Below are 6,000 nucleotides of genomic sequence, written 5' to 3' on the forward strand. Positions count from 1 at the left end.
GGGTTACATGATATTTGCCAGATAGAAGGTGCATTAATTCACATACACTGATACCCTTTCACATGTCTTGGTACCCATTTCCCTCCCCCTCCCCCCCCCGCTAATATATATTTTTAAATAGTTAAAATCAGCAAGGCACCATGCCTGTAATCTTATTTATTCAGGAGACTGAGACTGGAGGATCATGGTTTGAAGCCAGCTGGAGCTGGAATGTCCTTGAGACTCTTACAGATAAAAGGGGAAGTGGTGCTGTGGGTTTCAGTGGTAGAATGCTAGCCTTGAGCAAAACAAGCCAGAGACAGTACCCAGAGCCAGGATAGAAAAAAAAGGTTAAAATGAATGTTAAGTAGCTACTGTAGAAGAAAAAGATAATCTAGACAGTGAAATCTTTTTTTTTTTTGGCCAGTCTTGAGGTTTGAATCAGGACCTAGACAATGTCCTTGGGCTCTCTTAAGACTAGCACTCTACCATTTGAACCACAACACCACTTACAGCTTTTTCTGTGTATGTAGTACACAGGAATCAAACTGCACTCTTACCACTAGGCTACACTCCTACAGTATCTTTTATTCAGTATTTTGACAAAGTACATAGGAAAAACCTACAAAATTCATGGACAGGATTCACAACTACTACTCAAAATACAGAAGCAAACATAAAACTATTAACTGAGAACTCAAATTAGTTATTTCATAGAATGTACAGTTTGCCAGGCACTGGTGGCTCACACCTGTAATCCTAGATATTCAGGAGGCTGAGATTTGAGGATCACAGTTTAAAGTCAGCCCCAAAGCCAGCACGGGCACTGAACTCTGTGAGACTCTTACCTCCAATTAAACACCAGAAAATATAAGTGGCTTTATGGCTCAAGGGGTGGGGTGAAAGCCTTGAGCTGAAGAGCTCAGGGATAGCGTTCAAGCCCCACAACCAACAAAAAAAAAGAAAAAAGAAAATTGTACAGTTCTACTAAGCAACAACCTCTTCTGTATATCATGTGTCGAATTTTACAATACAGATTTTGTAGTTGAAAACCTTGTATGTATATTTGTAAGGGAAAAGTGATTGACAGCCATTTTTTTTTTTGCCAGTCCTGGGCTTGAGCTCAGGGCCTGAGCACTGTCCTTGGACTTTCTCAAGGCTAGAGCTCTACCACTTGAGCCTCAGCACCACTTCCGGCTTTTTTCTATATATGGTACCGAGGAATCGAACCCGGGTCTTCATGGATGCTAGGCAAGCACTTTAACCACTAGGCCAAACTCCCGGCCCTTGACAGCCATTTTAATATGAGTTTATCACATGATAAGGTTAAGGCCACTTGTTACAGAGGATACCTGAAACCAGAGACCATAGAAATAGAAAATGATCATATTTCTTGCAGACAAACTATGAGCAGTCTACAGATCAGATAAATTAGATTAAAAAACAAAACTATGTAAGATTCCCTTGGCATCAAAAGCATGGCACATGAGAGGAAAAATTTGAAAATCAGACAACGCCCAAATAACATATTCTATTCTGTAAAACTTCTTGTGAACAAGTTAGAAAGGCAGACCACAGAACTGAAATATATTTTCAAACCACATATCTGACAAAGGATTACTATTTAAGATAACACGAAGAACTCTCAGAACTCAACAGTTTAAAAACATCTAACTAGAAAACAGATAAAAGGTATGAAAAGGTATTCCCTCAAAAAGCATATAGATTGTAATAGAGATTCCCTTCTTGAATACTTGTTTGTTAAACATGCAATGTTAATAAATTATTTAATAAAAAAGCATATAGATAAGGCAAGTGGGCACAGGAAAACAGATTCTTTAGCCATCAGGAAAATGCAAATGAATCTACAAGTGGTGGGTATCAGTTCTCACATATCAGAATAGCTACTATAGAAAATATTGCCCCAAAGACGGGCACGTCTCACAGGGCATGTCACACCAGGCTCACACTGTGGCTCACGCCTGTAATCCTAGGTAATCTGGAGGCTGAGATCTGAGGATCAAGGTTCAAAGCCAGCCAGGGCTGAAGGGTAGAGTGGTAGCCTTGGACTGAAGAGCTCAGGGCCAGCACCCAGGCCCATGGGGTAGGGGACAGTGCCCAGGACTAGTTCAAACCTCATGACCCACAAAAAGGAAAAGAAAAGAAAAAATTATTTGGGAGGTGGCTTAGTGGTAGAGTGCTTGCGTGGCATGCATGAAGCCCTGGTTTTGATTCCTCAGTGCCACATACACAGAAAAAAAAAAAGCCAAAAGTGTTACTGTGGCTCAAGTGGTAGAGTGCTAGCCTTGAGCAAAAGAAGCTCAAGAACAATGAAAATACCCTATAACCCAGTAATTATATTTAGAAATGTAAATTTCTGTGCACCTAAATCCTGCACATGCTTATTCAGGGAGCTTTCTTTATAACACGCCAGAAAAAATAAAACCTTGGAAATAGCAGATGTCATTTGAAAAGTGAACAGTATAAAACATGCTCACACCATGGAATACTACTCAGCAATGAAAAAGTATTGAGCCAGGCTGGTGGTGGCTCCCTCCTGTAATCCTAGCTACTCAAAAGGCTGAGATCTGAGGATCAAGGTTCAAAGCAAGGCACAAAAGGATCTGTGAAAGAAAAAAAGAGGGAAAAAAAGGATCTGAGACTCTTATCTCCAATTAACCTCAAGAAAAGGGAAGTAGGGCTTGGCTCAAGGGTAGGGTAGTAGCCTTGAGCTGAAGAGCTCAGGGATACCACCCAGGCTCAGGGGTAGGGTAGCAGCACTGAGCTGAAGAGCTCAGGAACAGCCAGGTAAAGTTCAAGCCCCATGACCCACAAAGGAAAAAAAAAGACATTATTGATAAAAGATACAACCCTTGTTCCAATCTCCAAGGGAATTATACCAAGTGAAAAAAAAAAGCTGGACTGGGAATGTAGCTTAGTGGTAAAGTGCTTCAGTACCACATACACAGAAGCTGGAAATAGCTGGCTGTGGCTCAAGTGGTAGAGCACTAGCCTTGAGCAAAAACAAGCCAGGGACAAAGCCCAGGCCATAACGACTGGCAAAAAAAAGGCATGAAAGGTCACTACTGCATGATAATATTTATATAACATTATTGAAATGACAAGATAACAGGTTCAGAAAACAAATTAGTGATGCTAAGGGGCAGAGTGTAAGAAAGATGAACAGTAAAGAGTAACCTTAAGAGATGCTCATAATGGGAGAACTATTTTTTTATTTTCTTGTGGTGATCATAAAAATCTATATATACATCAACATTGCATACAAGTAAATGCTCTCCCAAAGGGGTGCATTTTTAATCATAAAATGGAAACAGAGTGAATAAGTATGTCTTTCAATTTCTTGGTTGCGATGTTATACAATTGTGCATAATGTGATCATTGAGGAAAATCAGATAATCGGTTTCATTTCTTATAGTTGTTTAACAATCTATAAGTATCTCAAAATTCAAAATCAAAACTGGGAAAAAATAAAGAGTATAGGATCTGTCAGGGGCAGAAGTAGAATTTTTTTTTAACTTTTTGCTCAAGGCTCCATAATTGAAATTCAGGGTGGAAAACAGAAGTAATTTTTTTTTGTAGGTTGTGGGGCTTGAACTCTGGGCCTGGGCACTGTCCCTTCATTCTTCAGCTCAAGGCTACATCTCTACCACTTGAGTCATAGCTCCACTTCCAAGAAAGTAATTTTTTTAAGTGAACAGTATAAATCATCTCTCCTATGGAATCTTATTTCCTGACGATTTTATTTAGCCCCTCCCCATTTGACTGTTGCTGTGTTGAATAAAATTACATCTTTCTTTTCACAACCTCACCACCTTCTCACAGTATAAATTCACAAGGTAGAAGGTGCTTCTTAACCATCTTTTGAGAGTCTAGCACAAAAATTAAGTGACAAAGAAAAGGGAGATTTGAACAATTTTAAACAGAATGAATGAGATGCATGCGATTTTTTTTCACAGTTCTTAGCCATTTAGAGTTCTATATAAGGTATGGCGTATTCATTTCTTTACAAGTTTGTAACAGGTAGAAATGTTAGAGCATAATCTCTGTTATGCAGCAACACGAATTTAAAAGTCCAAAGCAACAGAATATAGAAGGAACCTTCATTATGCTGAAGTCCAGCTGTATAACAGGTGAATTAATTATTGCAGAAGAGGAAACAGAGTCGTTGATTAAATCGTTCACCAATAAAACCAAGTGGTTACTTTAACGGGATTCGATTTAATGGCATTTTCTCCGGATTCTGCAACTCACCTTTGTTTCTCAAAGCAGGATTGACGTCTTTGTTTTTTTAAGGTGAAAGAGTGGATGGAGAAAAGTAATTTCAAGAGGGGGAACAAATGCCTTCGAGAGAGGGGATGCTGGAGTTTTTAAAAAAAGGCGAGGGGGGGCAAAAAAAGGAGAAATGACGTCTTATTCCAAATATGTAACCCCTTGATAGGATTAGTCAATGAATCATATTCTCCTAGGGTTTTGTGCATCTACAGACATTTAGCCACAGTTTTTTCAGGCACTGAAATGAGAGGAAGAGGAAGTGAATAAGCCAATACTAAATATACAGCACCCACCAAAGGCATGGATGCAGAGAGAACACAGAGTGCATGTTTCTATTTGAATCCAGCTGTTTCCCAACACATCTAGAAACACAGATGCTTCAAGGATACTGGAAGCCAGAGCATCCTTCAAATTGGAGAGGGTGGATGTTTGCACACTCATAGAGACCCCTCCATAACTCTCGAATTATAGTGCGACTGGGGGGGGCAAAATGGAGCTGAGGTCTAGGGGAGCCCTAAAGGTCGTTTGGAGGTCTAGAAGCCCTACATGTGCTCTCCAAAGAAGGAAAGGAACTACCACCCACTTACGAAGATGCCTTCTGGCCCTCGTGGTGCGGGATCGGTAGGAAAAAGCTAGGCACGTTTGCCAGGACCCCCAATGGAGACGATCGGTTGTGACGGCGGGAATTTTTCCGATCGTGGGATGGCACTCAAGGCCATATGTCAGGCTCAAGAAGAAAGCAGCCGATTCCAATTAGTGGAAATGTTCACCCTACCTCTTCTAGGATCAGATGAGGGGTGCTAACACCTCAGTAACTGGGGCCCCCTGGAGACCCACAGAACTGGCTGGGGTACTGGAGTAGCAGCTTCCCCCCCCCCCCCTGGGGTTACTTACCACGTTTTCGCAGCTAGCCGGCACCTGGCCCTGGGAAACCTCACGGAAAAGAACCGCTCGCCCGCTAGCGCTGGGGCGAAGAGGGGCGCGCCACCGAGGCCAGAGAAAAAGCCGCAGCCCAAGCAGTGCGCGCGCGCACCCGGACAGCCGGCGGGGGCGGGGTGTGGCGCGAGCCCGGAAAAAGACGCGCCCGGAGGGGCGGGCGGAGCGGGGGCGCGCAGTGGTGTGGCTGAGCCGGCCGAATCGCAGGCGACAGACTGCTCGGCCCACCCACACGCCCGCCCCCGCTTGCCCAGGACGTCAGCTGAAAAGGCGGAGCCCGACAGGCTTTCAGCTGCGGGAGAGATGGGAGGGGGAGAGAGTGAGGGCCCAGCCTGCGAGCGGAGGCGTCTAACGGCTCCCTGTGGGTTGCCAATGCTGCCTGCCTGGCTGGCATAGCAGATGAGTGTGCTTAGGGAGGGCCTACAGCCTATCTGCGGAGAGATACAGAACACAATCACGCCCGCACCTGCTTTCTTGGACTCCACCCGGAATGAAAGTTCCCCTGAGGTCATCTTCCAGCTGCCTTTAAAGATACTCATCTCAGACTTAATTCCTCTTCCTTTACAGACAGATCTTAACACTCTTTGACCCACTCCCAGAAGCCTAATACCTTTCCATCTCTTTATCTTGTTCCTCACCTCCTTAAGATTCTCGTTCCCACTAGCTCAACAAATATCACAAAGACCTAGGGTTTTCACTTTATGCCTTCCATATCCACCTGATGTCGCAGCCAACTGATAAGCAAAGGGAAATCAACTTCGTAATGAATCTCAGTAACTGATCCTGAAGGTT

General features: G+C 43.3%; 1 protein-coding gene across 4 annotated transcripts in view; it reads right to left on the reverse strand.

The window, feature by feature from the left end:
- Acsl4 (acyl-CoA synthetase long chain family member 4) overlaps positions 1-5,286 on the reverse strand; it is an 85,656-nt gene extending 80,370 nt beyond the window's left edge. For 2 of the 4 annotated variants that reach the window (XM_090326774.1, XM_090326775.1), the window contains exon 1: positions 5,167-5,286. The gene's annotated coding sequence lies outside the window, so the exon portion shown is untranslated. The remainder of the gene's footprint in view (positions 1-5,166) is intronic. The other 2 variants (XM_090326776.1, XM_090326777.1) reach the window with 1 other exon arrangement.
- Positions 5,287-6,000: the final 714 nt, after the last annotated feature.

This window comes from Megascapheus bottae, chromosome X (assembly GCF_031878675.1).
Source record: "Megascapheus bottae isolate mThoBot1 chromosome X, mThoBot2.hap1, whole genome shotgun sequence".
In the NCBI taxonomy this organism is placed as follows: Eukaryota; Metazoa; Chordata; class Mammalia; order Rodentia; family Geomyidae; genus Megascapheus; species Megascapheus bottae.